A 27,597-nucleotide genomic window follows, 5' to 3' on the forward strand; every position below is an offset into this window, starting at 1 on the left:
GGGTTGTGTTTGTGTTTGCGGCGTGGTGTGGTTGTGCAAGTGAAAGAAATCCATCGCCGGCAGTTTACTGGGGCGCATATCAGGTGATTTTTCGCATCGTACGATGAAAAGCGTGACTTTCCGACCGTGCCGGAGGGGGTGTCTCGCTGCGATCGGACGGCATGTTTAAGAGTTTAAGAGGCCACCTCGCTAACCGTAATTCAATAACAATAACCGTCCAAATTGAATTAAATCTCCGCCGAGTTTGGATGGCGAGCGGCTAGCGAGGGGATAGTGCGATAGTGTGAGGCTGTCAGTTGACAGCTCTCGCAAACCAACGTTTGATCAAAAGGACAAACATCAAAGTGACCGGCGTACAAAACGATTCCACACCCGTGTAGTAAATGAGGTTTTGTGTGTGCGTACCATTTACGTTAGTGTTGAATTGATGAAAATCTGTCAAGGGGCGCTTAAGAAAAGGTGTTTTGGTTGCGTTTGCATCTGTTTAGTGTTTATAAGGAGAAGAAAAAGTGGGAGAAAATTACAAAATATACTGCTTATCGAACAGATTTCACATCCCATTGATTGTTGCAATCACCCGTTTTAAATCAATCGGTAAAGCAACACGCCTACTACGAGCACTATCACACGTGTAATATCCGCTTTAGTTCAGTTTGTTTGCTTTAACCCTCGATTAGTGTTGCAGCGATGTTTTACTTTTACCGTTTTTTTTTGTTTTCATACAAACACCGGCAAACCATGTGCAGTATTGTGCAATCGAACCACCGAATCACCCCCCTCCCGATGGTTCCAAACCGTACCACCTTACCCCATAATTAGTGTAGTTGAATTAATTGGCTTTAATTGAGTTCTACGTCATGGAACAGAGTTCCACGCCGGATCTCGGGCTATCGGCGAACCAACCGGTGGAAAAAAAAACTTTAATCGGTTGCAATATAGAACTCCCCAATACTCGAAACCCCTCGCACCAACCGATTGTGCAATACCGATCGAATTTGATAGCACCGGAAAAGAAACCCGGAGATTGTAGGGGTGGGCGATAGAATAAAAAAAATCGTGATAAATCGAGGCACTCCATTTCCGGCAGGAAACGGTTACAGGAACGATGGCAAAACGGTAAAAGTGGAGAGTTGTGAAGAGAAAAATCCTCCAACCAAAAAAAAAAAAAGGGGGAAAATTATTCTTAAGCGCACCGATTACTAGGATTAGTCGTCCTTCGGTATTTTAAATTCAAAGTCCTTTTTTGTCTCTTATGACGTTCGCCGTTCGTTTCCAGTTCGGTGAAACCATTGTCATGGTAATCGATCCATTATGGTCTGTTAAACCGTTTAAATAGATTTTTTGTGCTCTTTTGTTCAAGTTGCGTAAAAAAATAGATGAGCAAGTTTTTTTTTTGTCATCATATTGCGGCAGTAACATAATTAGCATTCTTTAATTATCCTTTAATGAATCGTCGCTGGATGCTGTAGTGTGGGAGATTAATGTTATGCTTTTAATTAAAATTTATCACCTTCAATACTTAACATTTGGTAGGTGGTTTGGTTTAGGTAGGCAAATTGCTCAGTTTTCATGCTTCCCTTTTAATATTACTGTTTTCATTTTTGTTTGTCCTGTATTTCATATTTCACTTTCCTTTCTATGTCTTAGTTTTAAATAATTCTTATTAAATTTTTGTTTTATTTTGACCCACATAACTTATTTTGGTACACTGAAAAAACCACCCCAGAATGTGTGGTTTTTTAAAGTAAGTTAAGTAGTTAAGTAGTAGTTAATAAGTTAAGTTAAAGAGTAGACCTGTAGTCTACTCTTTAACTTAACTCCGAAGAATCTTGATTTCGTAGTTCGATCTCCATCTAACGACCTCTTTGAATGATAAATCAAAAACATCTTTAGATTAATACACTCCAAACTGCAGTGCATCCTTGAGGCATTCCCGGTGCACATGCACCCGGTTGCTGGTGAAATTCTTCATCTCCTTCCCGCAGCATCCTTCCGGCGTGTGTACATCCGGCATCGTCGTTTTGCTACTCGTGCCCTGGCATGCAATCGGCATCCGGGTATGATTTATTCCACGCCTTGCAGATGAGTGATGATGATCTACGGATCCCATATTCGTCTGTGCGAGCATATATCTCGAAGCATCGCGATAGATGTTTTAGATTGCTTCACCCCCCTTCATTTCAACCGCTGATTTTCGTTTGCCCTATTTGCGAAGCGGATCTTCTATAGGTTCTTGGAATTTTCAACCATTTTTCCTTCGCTCTCTCTCTCTACTTCCTAATGGATTGCGCATTCGTTCGATATCGCTGGCGCGTTCCGCTGCTTCCAAGCATTTGCTGCCTTTCAGCGTGCTTCTCAGAACGCACGCGAGAGGGGTGGAATGTTTCGGCCACCCCGATACTGCCTGCGATGCTGATTCAGCTTCAGCCAACCGTGTCGAACCTCGGAACCGTGTCAGCTGTTGTCGGAACCTCCGACCTGGTGCATCTTTGTGGTACCACCTGTGCGCACCTGGCCCCAACGGTTTGTACTTTGGCGCATTCGTTTCATTTCTCCCCGACAGCCGAAACGAATCGGCGCTGTGGAATGATCGGTAGCTGAAGAAACTGGTGGAGTGGTTTGTTCAGTGGAAGGTACGATTGATGCCACGAATCAGTTTTACGGAGGCTCGCAAGAGAGCGTTTCCCACGAAATTGCGAACATTTCGGCGTTGCACGGCGTTGCTGTTTTACTTGCTCTTTTTGCACATTTCGTTACGCCAGTTCGCGACCAGAGATTGGCCTACTGTGTTTGTGTTATTGCAGAGTTTTTTTGTCTACTCTTATATTCGCGTTTCCATCTTCCAACGTGCATCATTGTCTTTCTCTTTTATTTTACTATTTATTGTTTTTCTTTCTTTCTTCCTAGATTGCTTCAATCCACCGCGTAAAAGTTCCTTTAGTTTGGTTTAATTTAGCTGCGGGTATGTATTCATTATTTTTGTTTCATTTCCTTCTTTTATGACCAATTTTTTTCATTCATTTGGCGCTCTTTATTTTTCGTCTTGAAGCACATTGCTTTAATTAGTTTTAAGTTTTTATTACCTTCTGCACATACTTTTTATTTCTTTTCGGTTAGTTTTGTCTCCGATACCGCTTATTTTTCACTTTGGAAGAATAGTTTTATCTTTTCCTTCAATTATTAATTGGTTCCTGGTTTGTTTAGCATATTTTCCCTGTTCGGTTTCTCAGCCACGTGAATCAATTTAGCGGATCACGTATTCACGTATTGTTGTTTTGGGTTTTTTTGCCATCGTGTAGGGATTAAAATTTTGCAATGCTCGTACCAATGGTGGCAGCCAGTATTCGGATTTTCGTCACCCATCGGAACGGATGTAGCGTTTTGCACAAGCTGCAGATGACATACGGTTGCAAATTCTGCCAACCGTTGCAAAAATAAAGGCAGAAGCAGAACCCCCTGAAAGTGAAAAGAGACGCAACAAAATGCCGCGCCGAGGCTTCACGGTTGCATTCTTCGGCACCAGCTGGCATAACGAGTGAGAATGCATTTTGTTAAAAACCGGCCGGCAAACGGTAGGAATGCAATTTCGTTGCACTTTAATGCAACGTGTGTGTGTGTGTGTGTGCGTGTGTGCGTATGTGTTTGAAAAGCAAGTTTTGTAGCTGTACACCCGCGATTGCAATGTGTGCGAAACTTTCAAATCCGTTCGGTCAATAATGGTACAATTTTCGGGTGCGTTAGATTCGGTGACCCTTTTTTTTTGCTTCCCTTATGCCCAGCTGGCACGCCACAGAGCTACAGAGCTGTTCCGTTTTCGTGTCAAGGCACATGGACCGATAAAAGGGATACGATTATACGATACACCGGGGAGATAAATCGCTTCGGCTGGTTGTCGGTAAAACCCGGCACGGGATCTATTTAAATACTGAACGGATTGCAATAAAACTTGATAGCAGGCAGATGGATCGCATATAAAGTGTCCAGTTGTTTTTTTTTTTTAGCTTGAAACAAGGGCAAAAGGGGCAATGAAAATATTAGTCCGTTTGTCAAACACAGATCACTTAACAGTAAATAAACAATAAAGCGCTTTGTGCGATTTTGTGAAAATTAAAAAAAAAAAAACAGGCCACTAGAGCTCAAGGAAGAAAATAGATTCAAAATGTGAAATTGACTGTAGCAGTGTTCAGCATTTTCAAAACGGTTTCTCATTCCACTTGGACAACTTTAACGCTGCCTGCAACGGGAAGCCAAACGGGAGTTCCTCGTTTCTAAGCAATGCATTTATTTTTAATGTGAAGTACTTACCTTGCAGAAGTGCCTGACAGTGTTGCCTTGTTCCGTGCTACCCTAGGAAAAATGGAAAAAAACGCATCTTCGCTCCAGGAGGCTAGTAGCTTTGCACAGAACAATGAGAGGAGACGGCAAAAGTGCTTCAAACCTGGGCATACAAGAAGGCTCTCTTCATAAAAGGATACTTCACAGCGCTTCCCTCGAAAGGGAAAAATGATAACACAGCAAACGCAAACTTGCTCCAAAGTTCAGGTTGCTGAAGAACGGGGATGCACTTTGGTGCGTTTAAAACTAACTCAGTTGAAGGATGTTCTTCCCACACCAGGTTGACAGTTGAAAGTAGGGGAACCAACGTTCCAGAATCAGCTTTGGCCGTAAATTGGAAATTGAATTCTCTGCCGGAACTAAAACTGCGTCAACGAAGGAAAGGAACCGTGCGGCACCGGCGTGGAGTTGTCTTCCATCCGGAAACCATACCATGGTAACCATCCACCTTGCTTTGTTTCCCCATTCTCTTCCCTTTTATCGTAAGACTTTCCCCATGGTGCTTACCGATGATAGCCCATAAAAATGTCAGCATAAACCTTTTATCGGAAATTTAAGGCTTCCTTCTGAACCCGCGACAAAACCCGGTGTTTTGGGCACAAGGAGGAGGGCACAGCAATGGGGGGGGGGGGGGGAGAGAATCGCGACCCCCAACCGTCGATCGGCAGTTGTGGTGATGCCAATTTCCCGAAAACTGTGCCAAAAACCCGACGACGACCCAACCCCCAACGGGCGGCAGGCGACGGTATTATGCACGCTGAATTGACTTTTGTGTGGTTTCCTTAATTAGGGTCGGTAGGGAGACTCGCCCGCGCACAACTACTGCTGTGGCGTATCCGGCAATCGGGGTGGGTGGGTGATGGCAAGCGCGAACAGTACCTCGTAGTGCACTGAGTTTGGAGCCTGCGAAAGGTGTGGCACCCACCCGGTGTTTGTCACGAGACTGTCGGGTCCGAAAAGTTCATGAATGGGTGTGTGTGTGTGTGTGAGTATGTGATGGATCGCATCGTAATTGCATTACCGCTGCCAATAGCAAATGCTATTAAGGAGTTGGTGATGGGGAGAGCTCGGATTTTTTTATGTCGCATATTCAATCCATTCATGTGGCTTTTAGGAGCGAAATGTATTCAGCCATTTTTGCAGTGTTTTGAACGTTAAGCCTTGATTTTTTGGTGACGTTTTTTGAATCGTAAACATTGGATGAAAAATTGGGAAATGGTATTCACTAGTATATGGGTGAGATTTGTGAAGCTAAGCGCGCAAACCATCATATTTCTATAGCCTCAGAGGCGTTGCCACTCACTGTAATTGCTCTGCCAATCGACAACTGCTGTCAAATATTCCATTTTTGGAACCTGCACTCAGATTATATGTATGGTGCTTGACGCAAGTTTGTTAACAGTATTACTGCATTCTACGAAAATATCTGGAGTACACGCGCCTTTAAGTATGCAATTTTTGATTGCCTGTTGCTTGACCTAAGTCTTCCACCTATGCATCAAAAGTAGTTTTTCGGTATTGTTTACGTACTGTTTACGACTCTCCAGTTGTGTCCTTCTTGGTAGTCCCGTCCCATACGACCATACGTCCCATAGTACCGAGACAAAATCCTATCCGGACTGATCCCTCGAAGGAAGGACTGACTATCCGGCTACGTGGTAAAATAAGTCTAGCAAGTCAGAAATGGTAGGCATGACCTTGTTGGTCGTTATGCAAAGAAAAAGTTCTATTGATATCAGGAAGTGGCCTAAACACTAGCATTGAAAATTATAGATGGCGCTGTTCAAATGTTTAAAATGCGACTAATAGGAATACTAAGAAGAAAATTTTTGTTTTATTATTTTAGAAAAAAAAACCATTGCTACCCACATTTATCTCATTGCTGATATTTATATTCAACATAATATATCAAATATGACTCTGCCACACGTGATTGATTGGTTGGTTGAAGAGGAATTCATGGTCGGCGCGCAGAGCGTCGAACCGTTTGCGAACCGTCTAAAACCCGCAAAAACCTCAAAAACCGCAACCATACGTGATTGGGCATTCTATCAGAACGAACGTGGAAAATTCACGTACATTCCGGTGTCATTAATTTTGCGATATTGTTTTGTGCGTAATGCTCCTCATCCGGAAGCCATAAAACAGGCACTCCAAATTCGAGTGTTTGATTCCCCGTGTGGCGGCAGTTGGCAAGACCGAAACGACATCTGGTGTGGTTTTAAAACATTTCGTATGTTCTATAAGCGTTACCGATGATGAAGTTAACAAACTGGTTTATGTTGAAATCTATGTTTTGTTTGCATTCCAAACAACGGAATCAGGCTCGTCGTTAGGTGACGGTATAGAGACTGCACACACACACAGCCATTTTACTTGTCGCCTAATGTTTGCTGTCCGATTTGTCCGGTGAATTGTTATCGTTGGCTGTATTATTATACGCATTTTATTTTATTTCCATCCCGATCTTTGTTCAACCTGTTTATCTTACATCAGTTCTTATGGTTGCTTTGCATTGCATTTCCATTTCCACCTTTTTTACTGGCGCGGCGTGTGTGAGAGGGAATTTATAGGTGCGTCTGGTGTTAGCTTTCCATCCGCCACGTTTGAGCCACGTTTCGGAAGGTAATGTTTTGGAACAAATGCTTTCGCAGCACAGGCCAGATCGCGGCAGACGCAGAGACAACAGGCCACCGAAACATGTCGGGGTTGAAACAGCCAAAGTGAGTGCAATGTAAGCAAACTGCACACACCGTGCCAAACCGTGGTGGAAAAACTCCTGTGTGGTTCCCTTTTTCCCGTGCTTGTTGTTGTGCTATGAGCCCAGCGGAAAGTGTACCTCGGGTGAGCATCGGTAGTGCGAAAAGTTTGTGTGCTCGTGTCAAGGTGAATGTTTGCAGTGGCAGCCAGTTCCAGCTGACGTTCGCAAACTTGTGCTTTAACCACCGTGACCCCCAGGGTGTGTTGGTGTAAAAGCACGCACAAGCACAGCAGCAGTGAGTTAGTGTGGCTGGGAGAAAAAAAAAAAATCGTCAAACACCAACGTCATCGAGGTGGATCTGCATACTTCCGCACGGAGAAGCGTTTCCGGCTGGGCCGTGTTTGGTTGTCGCCCGCACCTTTACCCGTTCCCTTGCTTCCCGGGTGCCTTGGGCGGCACCCTAGCATCATAATTGACTGTACACCGGTAGCCTACGAAACGCCGCCACATTGGAATACCAGGAGGAGAGTTGTGCGTGTTCGCACAACGTGGAACCACCGCCACCATCGTGCTGCAGGTAAATTTTCCATGTCATTGCCGTTAGTGAATTTTCCGCACAAGGATCTGGCCATCTTCGGTACGCTAGCGGCATCTTGCCATTTGTCAGTGGAAAAACACACCCAAATAAAAAAAAAAAAACAAAAAGGTAACACCGCTTGTCAGGGCAAGATATTACAGAACTTGCCATTGCCTCTTTACCTCCGATCCAACCGAATGGCTGGAAGCAATGTGAACATTTACCAATTCTTCCTCTACCCAGCATCATCATACACGTCCTAAAGTGAGCTAGCTTTGCAGTGGTCGAAATTATGTGCAGGCTTTTCTATATAAAAAGGCCAAGAAAACCGAAGGAAACGCCAAAAACCTCCATTGAAAAAGTAGAAGTAACGTTGGACATCTCAGACATCAGGGATCTTTGGAGTACATCGAACCGTCGACATTTGTGTCCAGTACTCTCCACACGCTAGAAAAAAAAACGGAACGAAGACAGAATAGCGAACAAGAGAAAGGATCACATACGACCAGTAGCAAAAGAAAGGAAAAAAAACCGGAGGAAAATATTAATTTCCCACAAAATGTTAGCCAAAGGGCAAGCAGGCGGATACCAAAGGGAGCGGAAGGGATTTTTTCCTTTTGGTTTACGTTCGATGGTGACATTTTAAGCTTGTTCCAAAAAAAAAGGTCCTACTTCAACGGTGTATGCCTTGTCATCGAAGAACGTACCAAAAGTGGGAAAAAATGAGAAAATTATGTAGAAAACAAAAATTATACCAAAAATCCTCGTTGTCCTTGTGGTATCGCATGGTGACAGTGTGTGAGAGTGGTCCTGTGCCTATGCGATGGATGCTGTAAGAATCACCAAGCTTTCCACCTCTCTCTCTCTCTCTCTCTCTCTCTCTCTCTCTCTCTCTCTCTGTAAGCAAGACATCGCTGCCAGTGTGCCCATTTCTGGTAGGTCCCTTTCCACCCAGGGCCGACGAACGGCAAATTCGTAATGAGCAATGGCGGCCGAATATGAAACCTGAATTGGCAGCCGTTTTGGAGGGACATACCAGATTTCCAGTTGTTTATCGATCGGTGAAGCATTTTCCCACCAGCATTTTTTTTCTCGCTCCAGTTTTGTAAGCAAGTTTCGGGAAGGAATGTACGAAAAAGAAACAAACAAACACACCTAGCAAGCTTTCCTGCTGAGGCGAAGACACGACTATCGGGACGGCCTTGCAGAAAAGCTGGAACCGCGTTGCACACAAGGGTGCAGTTGCACGAGCAAGTGTCGAAAACTTTCGTCCATCTTTCCATCCCCAACCCAACCCGGGTGAAAATGGTGGAAAGTTTTCGGTCAGTTCGCCAGTGTCTCGAGTTCGTGGTGCCCAACCGTCGCCCTGCTGGTTTGGTTTTGCTAAATATTCAGCACCCCGGCACGAGCATGGACACTGTTTGTTCAGTATCGCTTGCAAAGCCTCGCCAAGGCAGTAGTACCCCGCCACAAAACGGATCGGGGAGCAGAGAGCAAAATATTTGCCGTAACAAACCTTCCGGTGTGTTCTAGCCGTCGTTCGCGCTATCCCGTCCCATCGGTTGCAAGGTGCAACTTTTCCTTGTACGGCACAAATTACTTGATTTGGCTTTCGTAACGTGATAAGGTCTTTCGGCCACCCGGTTGCTTTCGTGCGGGGTGTGTTGGGGGAGGTGCATTGTGGTGGTTAAGGATATTATTGCTGCAACGCTACTATTGCACCCGATCGGTGTCCCGGCTCCTGGTTACGGCTTACGGTTTAATCTCGGTCGGTGTGTATTTGCTGGGTAAATTTTCACCCAAAACTAAGTTGCAAACCGGTTGTGGGGTGGAATTGCAAAACAAGATGTCAGCTATTGCAGTACCGGGTACGGTTGCGGTACGGAATTTTGAGGGGGTGGTATTTAAACGGATTTTCCAAAGTGGACAATTACCGTAAGTCTACCAGGACCACATAGGAGCGCAGCACAAAGTTGTGCAATTTTATGTATATATGCTGATTTTATATTGCTTTTGTAGGGGAACAATGTATGAGTACCAGACATATTGCATACATTTACTCATGGACACATTTGGTTTTGGATTTTTTATGTCGAATATCGATAAATTTAACTATCTGTTGCGATTACTTGTAGTTTTCGCGGGAAATACTGCTTTATCTACTTTATCTACTGTGATTGGATACTCTTATATCAGGTGTCTGTTAAATAGAGTTGGGTCGCCTGAACCTAAATCTGTACAGCTCGATAGGTGTTTTTTTTAAATTAACGAACGAACTTGGTTCGTCAAATGTCCCCAGGATGAACTATTTTTACGGACAGGTAGATTGGATTAAAAGTAAGTAAGCGACATGCATCGGTTAAATGACCTCCGTTGATCGGCTTAAAACGCAGATTGAACTGCCTGTAACGCAGGTTGGAGGTGGAGCGAACTAGAACGGCACCATGGGTCATCTGTTCTTCGAGGATTCGAACAATAAGACGAACGACCTGGAATGAATTATTGCGAATTATCGAGAGAAATAAAGAGAGACTCATATTTAACAACAGGGCAAAAAGAACGAAAGATTTGAACCGTTCGTTCAGTTCTTCACAACGAACGATCCAGTTCGCTCGAGTTCTATAGGCAATGTTAACGATTGCTGTGAGGATGTACTGACTGGGCGTTGCGGGATAGCTTGTACGGTGTTATTCTCATAGTATTATGTTGTTTTCTAATGATGGAACTACCGGCACAAAAGTTCTAAACAGTTCCAGAAGTCTTTGGCAATTATGTTCTATTGAAGTTTTATGTACTGTAGGTTTCAATCTATTTTGTTGAATTTGTTACTCAGCTTAGGTCAAGGATGCGACATTTTGTCTTGCAACACCCATGTACCCATTAGTTCTGTTGGGTCAAAAGTGGTCTTTAGGGTATCTTCTTCGTGGTTCGGTCTTATACACCCTGGATAGATTCTTCCCGAATCCTACTAATTTCATCAACAAACTTGGGTTTTACCTTATAACTCCACAAAAAACCGCAATTCTGGCTCTCCTGTGATGTACTCGTGTGATAACTCATGTAATATAGATAATATTGCAGACCACTGATGGTTGTATTTACATCAGTATATTCCAAGATCTAGTCTAGTTGATACAAAATGGTGCCAGTGATCTTTACAATCGAATTACGTAAGGTTTTCACAACACCGCAGTCACACGTTCTCTTGGAACAGGAATTTTGGTTGTAATTATTGTGTTTAATTATGTTGGAATTCCAGAAATCCTCATGACATCTTACTGTTATACCGATGCCATGTTGTTATACGCGTCTATTACAACACCTCTTACAAATCCTGCAGTTATTACGAGACAGCAACATTATGACAAGACAGTGAAGTAGATGGAATCTGCGTAGCTCGCTACAGCAATTGTAACTCGTACTCTTAATCCTTTCTCGCCATTCTTTCAAAACCAACAAGTCCTTCATGTTGAAAAATTAGGCCATTAAAATTTTAAACGGAGTACGATAGAGACCCTGAGCAAAATGGCACTTGCAATCGTAGGTCGTAAACACAGCCCACAAATACCGAACGGAGTCAAAAGTCAAACACTCATTTTTGTGTACAAAGGACTTCCGCGGTATGATTTCTCCATCCTACAGCAGCGCGAGTGTTGGTTCTTTGTAAGGCAAATGAATAAATATTATGAGTTTACTCTTCGCCATTGCTTTGGGCCAATTCAAAGAGTTTGTAATCCGTTCTGCCATTCGGAATTGGGTACCAAAATAATGAGAGCGTATCATGCCTCCCCCTGCGGGATACTTCTTGCCGGGCACGGTGTCGTGGTGCGTTTGTGTTACGTGAGCTTTGACTTTACTCCGCCATAATGGCATTACGTGTGGGTCTCGTGTTCGTGCCCGGATGTGCGATACAGCATTCCAGATTCCGGAGGTTCCGGAAATAGGAGACTCCTCATCAGATACTCAATCGCATGCGTCTAAATGAGGGACGTGTTGTGACGTTAAAAAGTGAGAATAATTTTAAATAAACATATACGTCCCCGAAGGTGCGCATTGTGCGGCGAATGTATAATTAAAAGACAGACATCTTGGCGTTTCCTTTCTCACACTGTCGCGAGGTTCCCCGCTCCCTCCCGTTTACGATTACGTGGCATTTTACTTGATTTGCTGGTGTGAGAAACGTTTTATGTTTGTTATTGCCATGTGGAAACATCCTGCTAACAAGCTCGTTTTCTGCCTCACTGCCCGGTAAGCATTTTACAACGAAGGAAAAATAGCCTTTTTGCGCATTCGTTATGTTTCGCCTGTGATAGTACCGGAACTGAGTGGGGTTCCCAGCCCAAAGGGAACGGAAGAGTCGTCACCCGTGGAATAGCGTTCGCCAGGTGATGATGAATAATTTCTGCTGATACACACACTGTCAGCGTGTGCTGCACATTTCCGAGAACCGGAACCAGCATCTCTTTGCCCGTTTACCATTTATTTCTCCGTCTGCGATAGGAAGCTGTACAGCACCGGGGAAAACTTCATTCTTTGCAGAATTGTCACGCCACTGTCCCGCCTCTCTCGGGTCATTGGGAATCGGGTGTGAAAAATGGGCGAGAAAACGAACCGGATGGAAATAATAACACAAAAAAAAAGAACAGTTCCTCCATGAATCGTGTGGCGGCTTAGGCGTACACAGCCGCAAGATTGGCTCTCGTAAATTTACGTTGAATGTCATGTGGAAAATTCGTTAGATTTTTCTGCTTCTTGCATTTTTTTCTCTGCTACTGTTGGTTCCATTCTTGAGGGCCTTTTTCGAGTGTGCCATTTCTAAGGGATGCTCTTTGAAGGAAACATCCCAGCAGACCGATTCGAATCAAAGGCCCTCGTTCCGATCTTGGATCTTAATGCATGATGCCGTTGTTAGATAGTTGTTGGTCCTCATCAGTGGAGGTCTTTCATTTCTCCTTCTAACCTACCTTTCCGGGGTGGATGTTACCGAGCTTGAGGATAGAACCGCTAAACTAACCATTCCGGTGTGTTTTTTTGCTCCATTTAGGCTCTCGAAATGTTTGCCTGATGCTTTCAATCAAGGTTGCGAAGTGTGTGTATGTTAGCGAATCGTGCCATACCATGGCAAGGGTGATTGACATTCTCATGTTCGGCTCGAAAAGCCACATGAAGTGCCGACGGTGTCGGTGAATGACAGCCCAGTCCGGGGCATAACGTGCGAGCCCCGTGATTGACAGGATGCAAATTTAACAACGCACGATAATGAAAATTGTCGCACGAGTTTTTCCCACGAGTCGGGTAGCGATACTCCACATCGCTTTAGCCGGTGCGAGGGCCAGCACTGGTAGATCATCCAGCTTTTCACCTCCGGCCAGAGCGAGTACTTTGTTTCGACAGTGCACGAGTGAGTGGTATTTGGGTTTGCTCTCGCTTATACTACACGTCCCGGATCATTTCAGCCATTCCCTGTGGGATGGCTCGTGCGAAACTATCTGTCTTTTATCTTTGTCAGTGAGTCTAATCAGGGACGCCGTGGGCTGGGATGGGAAATTAGGTTACCGGTCGGTTTCGAGCTCGGCGCGTTGCACAAAATTCCCGAACGGAATTAAAAAATCATGCAATCACAATTATTTTGGGTTGGGAAATTCTTTTGCGGGCCGCGCACACTAATGGCTGTTTTGGTTGCAATCTGGAGCGTGAAATGTTCTACCGAATAGGCACCAGGAAGGTGAGTAGTGAGTACGTACTACCTTGTGCTGTGTGTTGGTTTATGTTTTAATGTGCAAAAGTGGTTCAAATTCAGGTAGGATTTCGCAGAGGATGCGTTAAATTTATCACTGTTTGCACTTATTCTGCGTAAACTTTTATGATTTTCGTTTCGGTGCAGGGTTTAATAGATTTTTATCCTTTCTTCATCCTTTTTTGTTTTGTTGTGCTCTTTATTCTTTGTTTTAACAATTTTCCATAGTTTATTACTTATTATTTTAGTTTAGGTAATATGCCTGTAAAGGCTACTTAACATACTGTTGACTGGAATAAAAACAATTGAAGTGAATGAGTGATCAGAAATGGCATTATCTTCTTCTTTAACCGCAACAACAACCTCAAGCTAGACCTCTTGAGGTTGCCATTTCTGTATTTCTTTGACTTTTATTTACCCGTAGCTGGAAAGTCATTCCTGCGTACAGGGGATTGGTCCGGATGGGATTTTTTAAGGTCTTTTCGTGCGAAAATCTCAATCTGGGCCTACCACGCCTCTTCTGTCCATGAGGACGATCTAAAAGGACTTTACGTGCTGGGTCGTCCGGTGTCATTCTTATGACGTGACCAGTCCACCGGAGGCGAGTCTAATCCGCTGCATTACACTGAATTCGCCATACAGCCCATAGAGCTCGTCATTGTAGCGACTCATCCATTGTCCTTCCACACATACGGGGCCAAAGATCCTTCTGAGCATCTTCCTCTCGGAGCCTTCATGCCTGAGAGACGTATGTGAGTACTGGAACTTTATAGGTTCTGTATAGTCCCAGCTTCGATCGTCACGACAGGTGCTTCGAGCGTATTTGTTATCAGAGCCGCTGGTGATTCCATCATTAATTTGCTTTTTGTCTCGGTAATCTCCAACCGGAGGAAGAACCGGACCGCCTGGTCAATCCTTGGTAAGCTCTCGGACGTACAAGGGGAACCGCTTGAAATACACCACTGAAATAGATGAAAATAACCAATCTTGAAACATTTTGACCAATCCCACAGTAAATCTCATACATAAGCGTTATTTTCAAGCAGCTTAAATTTTGTTAAACAATCACCTCAATACCTCAACGGCTCAATATTCATTGCCTCTTCGTTCGTATAGACGAAACATAATTGCATGAAATCATTTAACTACCTGTGTGCGATACAACAGGCCATAGTGATGGAGCAAATTGAACTTTTAATTGTTTTCAATTTGGATGAATATTATTATTCTTCCAAAGTTCACGTTGCTGCATCCAGCAAAACTGTACACACACACTCGCATATTCAATATTATTTAACCGAGAAAAAAGGAGATAAAAATGTTTATCCCTTTTTACTGGGCAGGATTTTCGCAGTTGCTTTAATTATCACACTTCTGCGTCCTCGGGTTGAAGTAGGATAAAATGAGTTTTACTTATCGTTTTCGGTACGGGGCCGGTTGAGAGCGGCCATAAAAACAACATCGAGTGGTGTCGGTGCGGTTTTTCTCCGTGTGTCTGCCGGCCAAAGCTCCCCGCTGCGGAGTGGGGAGGATGTTTAAGCGCAGCATAAATTACCGAGTTGTGGTTCGGTGGAAGTGTTGCTCGCGTCATTAGTGTGTCGGCCAATGTTCTTAAAATGTCTGCAAATCGATTTAATATCCAAGCTTTGCTTGCACTCGGCTCTCGTTTGTGTGAAACATATTTTGTGGGATTGCATAAATAACTGAAATGGAATCTTTTGGGAGAATAGAAAACAATGGCAAATTGCGGTTCTGGGATGAACTGAAACTCATTAAGTTAGGGACTCCCGCGCTTCCTCTGCTCATCATGGAAATGGTATATTAATTGAGAACGATTTTTATTGATTAAACGAAGCTTTTGGGCAACATATTTCTTTATCATCGCACGGGAAAAGTATTCTTACTCGATCACACCATTACAAAAGATGGAAAAAGTTGCAGACTCTAGATTCGATCCCACGACAGTTGTGTGTTATTTATGTTATGTTATGTTGTTTTGACAGTTAAAACATAACAAAACCATACCTTTTACCGAAAACGTCAAACTACCATCAAACAATATTAATTACGCTGCTGCAACATCGCTCACGTCTAAGTGTTTTGAATTTTCTCACCTTCATTAAACATCTCCACACAAACATGATTGATTTTGATCAATTACTTTCATTGACACTCGAACCATAAACACATGCATCAGACGGTGTGACACTGCATCGAATCAATCCCACACTACGCACAACACCTTCGAACATGCATTCCCACCGCTAATTTCTCACCGACATATGTGAAGGCACCGGCGCAGAAGGTCAAATTAATGCACATCTTTGCACCGTTTCGGTTGCAGTTTCTTCGCAGCATAGAAATGTTGCATCGAAACGCGGACGCCCCCCGTAGTGCGCTGCTGCATTCTTCAGCCATACGGCACCGAAAACTTGGACCCGGAACGAGAATTGTCGGCACCGTCGCAGGTCGTGAAACATTGACAACCTTGATGCACGACCAGCCCAAACCAGCGGTAATTGAATTACGCCAATCACGTCCGAATAGTTCACCGGAGTCAATAAGCGGTCCATGCCGGGGCCGGTTGTTTCTTCCGCCTTTTGCCACTATGAGGACGCTATGTCTATGCTTGCGCTATGCTGCGCTCCCCGTAGGAACGTAAACGATGTATCGCCCGTTCGCGTTCGCCTGACGTGTGGTTTGATGTGGCGTGAAGACATCAGTTTTGGCATCGATTGTAGCAGCGTTTAAACTCGCTCCCGCGTGCTACCGGGTCTCCCGGTTGGCCATTGTATCCAGCATCCAGCAGTGGTCGAGCGTGAAGCCTGGCTGGCTGCGGGAATTGATTTGCATTTTTAATCTCCAAACAGCGGTGGAGATCGCACTCGGTGCTCGGTCTTCGCTGTTGGATGCCGGCAAGTGGCTAACGCGTCGTCATGCTGCGGTTTGACTTGCGGTCAGCGAAGGATCTCGAGAACGCATGAGTGTTCAGTCAAGCTTGTGTAGCGTTTGCGTGCCCGGGCAAAAGCACAGTTTGCACTATTCCCAGTCGGGCGTTGTTATCGATAGTGGTCGTGATTGTGGGCCGTACCTTAACTTTTTGGCTCCGTTCGACTGTGCTGAAGCTGTTGCAATGCTTTTTTTTAAGGGATGTTGGATGGCAAGAAAGTAAAAATTCGACGATATGATGGAGACATAAAAAGAGATTGAATTTTGTTGTTTGTGAAAGGCAGGTTTGTGTGAAAAGGCACGATAAATATTCCGCTTGTACTATTCAGATTTGTAAATTCGATTTTTTGTGAAAAAAGGATTAGCTTATTTTGTATGTTTATAAACTACGGGTGGTATGCAATGATATAAAGATAAGAATAGATTAACTTTCCGTTTTTATGATTATGAAAAGTTATAATATTATCTGCAGTTATGCTAAGTTGGTTGGTTTTGGTGTCAAGTAAAGAACATTAATTGATAATACAATGACATTTGAAAGCATGTTATACGATTTAAATTTAACTCCACGAAATTGACAATTCTTCCTAACTTACGAACCTTCGTCTGGCAACTTACATGACGCTAATATTCTTCGCAAGTTTTTGTTCGAATTTTACCGTCTGTCGGGAACTCTCAATGTTCTGCCAGCTTCCTGGAACCACCCAGTAACAGCAAACGACAAACAAATGCTTAATTTTATCTGACGTGACTGGTTCGTTACCGGGGATTGCACATCTCTACCGACGAGCGAAGTTTTGTCCCACAACTTACCCCAATCTGGCAAAAGCTGGGCTCGTATAGATCGGCAGCTAATGCGGAAGATGGGTGTATAGTGCGACAAAAAAGGAGAGTGCTTCCAGCTGAGCAATTAATTGCAGCCTGCAGGACCAATCGTGTGTCCCACCCGCTGCATAAATCGGCACGAAAACGAACCAACAAAATTGATCCAACTAATAAGCCAGAAAAAAACCCCATTGGGAAGTACTTGGAGCAGTGCAGTGCTAAACTTAGTCAAAGTCAGTTTGCTTTTTTTTGTGTCGAAAAAGGCGCAGCATGAATTGTTTACTCGGTTGGATAATGTTTAACACTCATGGCTGGAAGCGTTTTTGGGAAGTGTGTTGTTAACGTTGAGAAGTGTGAAGGCATGGAGAAGAGTTTGCAACATATTTTTGCGAATGAAGGGAACTTTAATGTAATAAATATTGGACGTAATTGAATTTTAAGGATGCCTCGTCGGTCTGGGAAGGAACATGGCGAGCGAACAAAACATGTTAGAAAAGAGTAAATATACATGATTGCTTCGGTGGAATTTAATTTGAGATTAAGTTGAATGACCAAAAAAAAAAACAACTACAAGCTGCTCAATACGACTCGAATAACTCTGAACCAGACATAAATCCTCTCATTAGAAGATACTCAACCATTTCCGCCATTTGCTCCGTTCTTTCAAAGTTATCATTTACCCCCAGCCTGCTCAGTTGTCTGCAGAAGGGGGACGGCATTTATCAACCAGTTTAAAATTATTTCATTTAAACACTTACCAAACAGCACTTAAAAAGTTTAGCTACCCGGCGAGCGAGTGAGTGAAATTTTTGTGTGAACTTTGGAAAATTAAAAACAACACGCCTTTTTATCACTGAACCAGAACCAGGAAGAAAGAGTTTTGCCTGTGTCGGTACACAAAACTTGCCCGTGTGAATGAGCAGAAGGCTTCCCATAAACCTATGATTACGAGATGAGCATTTGACTGAATTCCAGCAAAACTTTCGTCCACTTCGAGTGAGCCTCGGCTCGTGCCTGGGTAAGAAATGTTACACTCGCTTTTCACGTTTTACCATCCATTCCAACTTTTAGGGTTGGATAGCGGTGAGTTACTTGGAATACGCTTTCGGCAGGATGGATGGCCGGAGTTCTTGGTTGATTTCTTGCTTTACGATGACATTTATTTTCTCACCAGAAGTTGATCCGTCAACGGGTGAGAGTGGAAACATGGGGAAAACAGCATTAACGAAACGAACATTTGTATACTTACCGTTTCGTATTTCTGCTTTAAAACAGTTAAACAGTCAACACAAGAAAGACAACTGACACGAAATATATTTTGTAGGAATGGCGAACAGTTTGCCGGTATTTACATATCAAGGAGTAAGGCAGAATAAACGTTCAAACAATTTTATTTTTAAATTAATGTGTTACCTTCAGTGTTAAAGCTAATTGGCCCCATGAACGCTTATAGAAAAATTAAAGACTAAAAATTCAGAATGAGTTACGTGCTGTGAAAAGCCGCGGTACGTTCTTTGGCGCTTAATTTACAAAAATCTATAATAATAGAAAAAAAAGCTCCCGGAAACATTCTTTTGCCGCAGAGCAATTTAGCGTTCCTTTTGAAACCGTAGCCATACAAATGGTACAACCTTTTAAAAAGAACCTAGACATGGCCCTTCGAGACGTATTTCTCACAGCGATGACTGTGCAAGCATTAAACCAGCACAAAACGATTTCACGGCACCCTGCCAAATGAAGGCAATCCTTGATGAGTGCGTTCCCGCGCTGGAACAGCGTTTTTCACCTATTTTTCCTGCGCTAGTTTGGTTTATCTTAGAGAGCGAAAAACTGCTCCCTGATAATATGTCGGTTAGCTGTCCCTAGGGGAAGCAAATTGTGACCGTCGCCGTAAAAATAAGTGAACGCCCGGGAAGACGTTGTTTCGATGCAATAAGTGCTCCCATTCAGTGTCAAGCGATGGCAGATGAAATAAAAGCTTTTGGCAAAAATGATTCTCCCGGGTGAAGCTCGAAATATGGTGAGGAGGATGAATTGCTGAGGCAGGAAGAAGCATCCTTCCTCCCGTGTACATGTCATTAATGTATGCGATTGTACCACAAATAGAAAAATGTGTTCATCAGCGGGCGGGCATGACAGGGCGATGGGTACGAGCGTGGAGGACCTTGAAGTAAAGCTCAGCTGCATGAAAAACTACTACAGCCAGTGATGTAAATATCCCGGTACAAGAAGCAGCAAGGGATGATAACGGTCGAGAGAAAAGGTACCATTTCCCGTTAGCACCATCGGTGACAATGGGCGAACATTTATATCCGAGCTACCGGCCGGAAACTCCGGTATCCTTAGCAATCAGGCGTTACATTGAAGTGCACAGTGTCGAGATTGAGCTTTTGACTATTTGTTCTAACGTGCCGTGTCACCAGCTCCAGGGGGTGTCCCATTCCAGCAATAGGACGACTAAGAATAAAAATGTAGGTCGTAAGCGTTGCAGCAAGGTTCAACGAGAACGGTACAGGAGACAGCTCGACACGGTGTACTGGAGATTGTTTTCTGATGTTATGTTAATTAAAATCGACATCCAATTTCAGTGCCCGTAAGACATTGATAGCATTCATGGAGGCCATTGAGGTACAAGATGTTGCTCCTAGTCATCAAGCACTGAGTAAATACGAAAGCAAAATAATAACTTTGTTAGCTGCAAGACAAAATGACAACGGTTGGATCGAATATCATCGTTTTCAATACGAGACCATTATGCTGCTGGCAAAATGATTGTGCCTCGAGATACTGTGACCATTTGCATTGGGGCTTTTGAGTAGAGAATGTCTTTGCTCAGTTCATAAGCATAATATAAGCAAACATAAGATTGGACCGAATACAACCAATTAGTGCCGAACGTTACAGAACGTTTTGTCATGCTGATTGCATATCTTTAGGGGGAAATTGTCGGAAGCACAAATACAGTGCTTCAATGTGACAGTATCGTGGTAGCGGAATTGAAAGATCTACCTTCATTTATTGCAATGCAATTTAAAATAGATACTTATCTTGCACATGTGTCAGGTCTTCAACATCTCCCAGATGTCCAATGAATCCAGATGAAAGAATAAATACATTTCAACTTATTGAAATGTTCCCTCCCAAGCGTGTCCTTTTGCAATGAAATAATAGCACCGCATGCAACAGCACAACCGCATACAAGGAACATGGTACATGGGACGGTAAAGAGTCATTGGAATTTAATTGAAATCGATCCCACTTGTTAGTTTATGGTTTCGATTGTTATCCGCACGCAATGTTACCGCTTGTACATTAGGTAGATAGACGTACACATTTTTTGTCGACTAACACCTATTTGTCCGGTGCAGATTTATGATCGCTTGAAGTTGTCTCTGCAAGCGGAGCGTGATTAATAGCCCTCTGTATGTACGTTTCATTTGTTCAACTAATTGACCTTCGGTTTACATTGCGTTCCCATCTGTCACCTGTCGCAGGAAGCATTCCTGTGCACGGTATCACTTCAACTCCATTTCGTAGGGTGTAAACATTTTAGATGCACTTCACCCCAACCTTAAAGTGCGTTCGTCGTGTCGTTACTGTTTCCATACATAACAAGGTTCTTCTCCATCGAGTCACACACAATGATCAGCATCACAGTGGTTGGATTAAAAAGTGCAAAATAAGAGCTTTTTAACGTGTTGGCATCATATAAATTCTTATTAGTCGTCTTATGCTCTTGGCATAGTATACGTGCCCCAGCCCATTTCCTACACTCGGAACCAACGAATGGAACTGAACGTTGCCATTGTACCGGGTTGTGCCGGAGCATGCCAAAGTTGCTCCACACTGTGCTTCTTGTCATGTGTGTAGCGCGTGTGCTTGTGGGTTGCCGAAGCAAGGTTTGTGTTTAAGCAATACTTATAGTTTCACAAAGTTATAGCCCCATAGCCGATGAAGGCAGAAACCATCGTGTATGTTCTGTCGTTCACATATCTATAGTGCGTATCCTAAGGGTGAAGACGGTGAGTACGTACTGCTCGTCCTGAATGCTTTCCCCCAACCGTTGGTTAATGGTACGTGAAAGTGAACATGTGCTTCGGTTACACCGCACAACATTACCACAGAAGAAAACCAGGCCGTTGAATGAAACTAGACCTCGGTACCGAGTGGCACTATAAGCCGTAGGAGTAAGGCGGTCATACATGATATATGAGCTACTTTACAATTTTGATCCTGCCAAAAGAGAAGTGTATTGTATGAAATATCAGTAATGTTTTTAATATAATGAATAACTTTGTTATATTAAAAGAGCATTTCGAATAACTTTTAAGTAAGTTGCTTATTCGTGTAACCTGTGTTGAACAATGTTGTATTTGAAATTGAAAATTGAAATTTCACTCTCTATTATTTCACTCTGTATAATTGCGCCTGCGAGAAGGCTATCGAATTTTAGCTGAATGACCTACTTGGCCTTGCTGGGAAGCTGACCCAGAAGCGATCTATGACGTTTGGTGTGTAAAAACGGGTGCCATATCATAAGTTCACGAGCGTGCGTGAACTACATACTGTGCGGAAATAGACTTTATTCCGATTAAATCGGTGTGTCAGATCCTCTTTAAGCTGATTATGTAAATAGATTGCATACCTTCGGGCAAATCTACACAATACCGCATAAGTCGGCGTCAATCTTTCAAAAAGAGCTTTACACGCACCTCAAGGCACATTTCACTCGATAAAAGTTGGTTCGAATACAACGCTTCAATGTAGTGGTGCACACACGGTGACAGTGAGGTATTATTGCACTAGATGATTACTGTAGAATAAAACGTCAAACGGAATGATGTGAGGACGGAACGGTGTGCGAGTTGACGTTAGGTAGGGAAATCATGGCCGTTAGGAGAACAGCAAATCTTTAGCCGTGTTTCTTTTGCAACAGTAGTTTATTCGGATATTTCGGATGCACAACAATGTGGAACAATAGACATGAGTCGATTCAGCGCAGGCTTAGTAGATTAGCGCTTTGCAGTGCGCCATGGTTGGGACTAAGTACTATGCCCTACTATCGTGTTCTCTGTTCTCTGACAAGTTGCAGAGGCTACATTTATTGTTAACATTTTAAAACATGACATCGACGCACTCTGTTTGTTAGAGAATATGTATTCATATGCTCCGGAAAGAGTTCTTCGAACAAGACTCATTTAGGCTACCAAACACTAGCAACTAGACTGCTAGACTGGACAATAAACACACAATAATAATAATATTTAAATTGATGACGTTGTAGAGTTTTGTGGCGCACAGTTTAAAGTAATATTTCTCCATTCTCAAAGGCACCTTTTTATCCCGTACGTAGCTTCATTGTTCTGCATTTGCGTACATGGCGGTGTCAATTATGTTTTCACTATTCAACTCGAACCTGACAAATCCCTACAGTGCAGTGGAGCATAGATGCGATAGTGCTGACAGGCGGGATAGGGTGCAAAAAAAATGGTCACCCAATACACGACCCATCGGTACACCGAACAGCCCCTAAATCATGCGAGACGCATCCATTGTGGTGTGTGGCCTCTTACCCGAGACATACGTTGAATCACGTGCCAAACTCGGATATAGGAATTAATGTACACAGGGTATCAAAAGGACCATACTGCTGGTGCTGGTAGCTGGTGTGGCCAGCAGCTGCACCGGCCACTGTCCGTCATTATGGCAAAATGTGTGGGCCCCATCCATCTCCTTCCCCGGTGTAGTGCTGGTAGTCGCTCCGGGGCTGAAGGATTATTTGATGCGTCCAGAAAGGAGAGGTTTGTTTTTTCACCTCAATGCTTGCACAACACCGACCAGCACAGACACAGGCACACGTACAGCCGAGAAACCGACTGTCCGATGGTTTGCCCCCTCCGGGCGTGAACGTTAAACTTCCCAGCTTGGGTATGGACACCGGAAAGGAATGTTTACGCACGCGTTCCGCACTAAGTATACGGCACGGGCTTATTTCCGCATTGCGTGTCCGAATATGCGAGTGTGTGTGTGTGTGAGTGGATGTGTGCGGTTGAATGAGAAAATAATGAAAGTTTGGTGTTGTTGTTCTTTCGCACGCTGCCATGTCTGTCGGCAGTTTTCCGGTTTTACGGTCCGGAGAGGATCTGACAGACTGAACCAAGTTGATATCCTTAGTGATGGCTAATTATCTCCGGGGTATTAAGAGGCAGAGTAAGCTTTACAGAACGATTGACAGTAGAGTGTTATCGAGGGTTTATTAGAACGAAGGCTGGATGGTACAAAATTGGACAAAGGCTGAATGAATGATGATATTAGATACTTCATTTTGACAACAGTACAATAGGTAATTATGAAAGGACAATAATTATGAGAAAAGCGTATTTAAGATCGACGTATTCGCGAAACATTTCGCAAGTTATTAACAATTGTTGAAGATTTTTTTTGTGTGAACAAATATTTTTGCCCCTGCATGTATGTTATCCACACAGCAAAATACAAATATTTAAGTCTGATTTTCAGTAAATCTTTTGACTGTCTATTGCTCCATTTACATGGGTATTAAGTGTAAAAATGATGTTGGCAAAAATAAGCGTAAACATATTTGTGCGATAATTTACACGACAGTCATACCGAAAGCAATCAAGATCTCTTCATCCCTTGAGCTTCGCATGATCTAGGAGGGAAAAAACAAAGGAAACTCATGGCTTTCCCCGTACAAAAAGCAATTTGAATAAACTACAAACACTGTTATCGAATTAGCAGTTTCATCAATCCCGTTCATCATAACCACGTTTCTTATCTTGCCTTGCTAGTTGCTGCTGCGAGCATAAAACGGAACGGTCGGTAAACTTCGTCCGAAGCTTGCCGACAGGCCGCACACTGTTTGCTGCAGGCACATAATTTATGAGCCTCCTGCACGGATGCTTTTACTTTTCCTCCGCTCATTGCTTGGGCGAGCGTTCTTCCTCTTTTTGCCCTGTTCTATTCTGTTTGCACTTGCCTCCTGCGAATGCTTTGTGATAGTAGCGAGTGGGTGTCAGATTTCGCTTTTGTTCCCAACCCGTCGTATTCGACGACAATTTTTACCTATTTCCGCACGATCATGACGCGGGTTCTGGGGGCCACCTCCGTTACTACTAGTCGGCGATGGAAGCTTATTTTTAGCCACCACCGTCCGTGGTCAGGATGCACTTCAAGGACGTACATATTTATGAACCGACGGCCCCCGGACGGAAGTGGACGCTGATTGTAGGGGCGGTTCGGTGTTGTTTTTCCCAGCCGAGACATCGGATGGTACCTTTTCGCTGCTTTTGCCTGGTGGGACGCAGCTGTACACTGACCGTTTCTTTGAATAATAAATATAGGAAAGACGCTTGAAATAAGATTGTGGAGAGCTTGTAAGCGTTTATCTGTCGTCACCCTTTCCGGGTTTGTTTGGGATGGTTTCGGCGGCTGAAAGTATTAGTGGTATTTTTCCCATGATGAAATGGAAGCGTTTTTTATTCAAAACAAAAACAAACACAATTTCTAAAAATATTCCTGTCTTTTCCTACGGCTAACATTAGGATGTTAATATTTAAAATAATCATTTATTTTGACAGATTACAGCGAGCTGATTTTGACTAACGATTGTTGAAAATTCAACTAAAACGTGCGATTTGCATACCATGCAGGCGTTTGATCGGATAATACCCTTAATGTATGCTATTATTTTTACCTAATTTTAGAATTTACCATATGATACTTTCATAAAGTTATTCTATTATTTATGATATTGTATCTTTAGAAAAAAAAATTATAATATATTTATTCAAACAAATACTTTTGAAAACAAAGTTATATTGTCTTACAGTCGTTTTAAATCCCTGAGTCTTCTAAAAATATGCCGGTTTTTCATATTTGAATGAGACAGATCCTTTTCAAACCACCTCAAAAGAACTGTAACAACCAATTATTCTTATAAAACACGAAATAAGCCGCAATCATTACAGGTACAACGGCCACTACAACTTATTTTCATCTCAAGCAACATTACTCGTGTTTGCCTGTTACTTGCTTGCTCACATCTTTGCCGACAAATACTACAGAAAGCAACAAATGTCAATTTGGTGCAGTCGTACCGATTTGCTGCCAGCCAGTTTTCATCACAGGTTGAATACAGTTTGTTCTTACCAAGCAGCAGCAGCTTGTTTAATCTTATCCAATCTCCCATGCTGCGTTTGTTCGGCTGATTATGGGATCTCCATTGCAGTTGGTAAATGATTGGCACTTGTATTATGCCGGCTCAGTAAACACATCTTCAAATGGCTGCCCCGGCTAAATCCCTTCAACCATCATCCTATTTCGTAACATCCCGCACCGTACTTTGATTCCCTGTTCCGTTTGCTGCGCCAGCCGGAAACACCGTGGAAGTTGTCCACTAGAAGCAACTGGAAGAGGAAACCCATCTCACGGGATCGATAAATATTTGTATCCCCAGGTGCTTGTCCTTTTCTGAAGTGTGCTTCAGTTTTCCACGTGAGCGACACACCAAAACTAAAGAACGGGTGCAGTTGCGTGCCTTATACCGCACGTGCGGATGTGAACGACACAGCTGGCTGGGTTCTAAACGGCACGGAAATGTTGGGCATCCATTCTCGTTTGTTTCGTCCGTTTTTCTCGTCATAGTTCCAATTTCTTTTTCCATCCCGTCGTTTGCTGTCATTCTAGAATACGGAAACACGGGTGACACAAATCCTCGTACAGACCTCCACCTCGAACAAAGTTAGTGTGTGCGCGCTTGTGTGGTGTGGTGGCCGCAAAAAAGGGTGTTGTAATAAATCGTGTACTGCTCAGTAGAAATCCCGTCCATTTGAGATACTCCGCTCATGACCTTTCGGCGCGTGGTGGATGTTTCGTGGCGTAAGGATGCGTGGAGCCACCGGAACTAGGTGTCGAGGTTGTCTACCTGCGAACTGTCAAGCCACACCATTAATACGCGCGTGCAGATGGAAGCACCAAGCGGTTGCACAATTCGCTCCACCATCAATCTCTGCTGCAAGAATGCTCCGTCCCGTTTCCGGATCCACCCAAGGGTACCGGATACCCGGGCCGTCACCGATCGAATGGTAAAATGGATGTAGAAATATGTTCCTCCATATGCCCTAACCTTGGGCGACCGACCCGACCTGGTAAGGAGGAAAATTTAATCTTTTCTCCATTTCTGCACCAGCCAACCAAAGGCAAAACATGATGTTTGGTGCGGGCGAACTTTAGAAGCTTTGCTTCGTGACGATATAGATCAGCCAGTGGTTCATCGTAAAACGAATTGGATGGATTTCGTTTGAATAAATTTCATATTCTTTTGATACGATTTGCCTGAAAGCGTTGATGTGTATGTTTTTCCCTGTTTCTTCCGCTGCTCCGACTGCCACAGTTTGTCGTGTGCCGGTCGAAGATGGCATCGATTTTCATTTCCGTATGTACGTCCGTATGCATCACTCTTGTCCGCTTGCCCGCTCCAAATCCTTTCCTGCCAACGCTTCAATCGGCTTATGGCCATGCTTGTGAAGCTGTTTGCCCCCATATAGTGCAGATGGAAACGTTCGACAAACTCGTCAACGTTTCTTTTGGGGGGGGTTGATTCCACACGAGAATCCTCACAAATGGACGTATTTCTTATGGTCTTGCCACGCGCTCGGGTTCTGGGTTCTGGGGACGGGCAGACATTCCAAGATTGGAGCAAGTTTAATGGCCCACATCCAAGGCGTTATTTGCAGGCGGGTATGTTGGGTACGCGTCTGTCTATATGATATGATTTCCGGTCATCGGTCATGTGTGCTTTTGGGTTGTTCCTTCTCCAATCTGCTTTTACTATTTTCACACAGCAGCGGGTACGGGGCTCGCTTGCTGAAAAGCGGTGTGAAAAACTCGTCCAAGTTCGGTGAATGCAAGTGCGTTTTTTTTTTCTTGCTTTGTTGCTTGCCTGTTGGTTGGACAGCTTTCGGAAAAAGTTTCCGAATAGCTGTTAGTTGCTGTACGCTGTGAACGCGGCACTAGTGTGAAAATAAGTTATGATTGAACACCCACTTCTCAGTTCTTCCCGCTGTCATGGCGCTGAGTGGTGATTTTGATCCGATTTGCTGCGAAATGAAAATGTTGACGTTTATTTGGGGTTTGTGCAAGAATGTTGCCGAGGGTGTCGGGACTTTTGACAGCGTATTTCGTTCACTTTCCTTTTTGGTGCTGATGTTCGATTTGTCAACGTGTCAGCTCATAATTTCAAGCGTCAATATTTACCAATCCCCCTTTGTTTGTACCGTTTCCTTCCCATACATTTTTGGGTGAAAAACTTTACGAACATTTTTAAAGTACGTGTGTCACCACCGTTCCATCCGAAAAACACTAAAACTAACTCACTAATTAGCTGTGAAGCTTTGCAAAGCGTGAACAAATAAGAAAGCGGATACGCCTTTTCAAACAAATGGAAAATGT

The 27,597-nt window shown here is 43.6% G+C and overlaps 1 protein-coding gene across 1 annotated transcript in view; it reads left to right on the top strand.

Annotated features, from left to right (window-relative positions):
- Nucleotides 1-7,515: 7,515 nt before the first annotated feature.
- Nucleotides 7,516-27,597, top strand: part of LOC128711476 (protein rolling stone) — a 37,389-nt gene continuing 17,307 nt past the window's right edge. The window contains exon 1 of the mRNA XM_053806354.1: nucleotides 7,516-7,613. The gene's annotated coding sequence lies outside the window, so the exon portion shown is untranslated. The remainder of the gene's footprint in view (nucleotides 7,614-27,597) is intronic.

The sequence above is a fragment of the Anopheles marshallii genome, chromosome 3, assembly GCF_943734725.1.
Source record: "Anopheles marshallii chromosome 3, idAnoMarsDA_429_01, whole genome shotgun sequence".
Classification (NCBI taxonomy): Eukaryota; Metazoa; Arthropoda; class Insecta; order Diptera; family Culicidae; genus Anopheles; species Anopheles marshallii.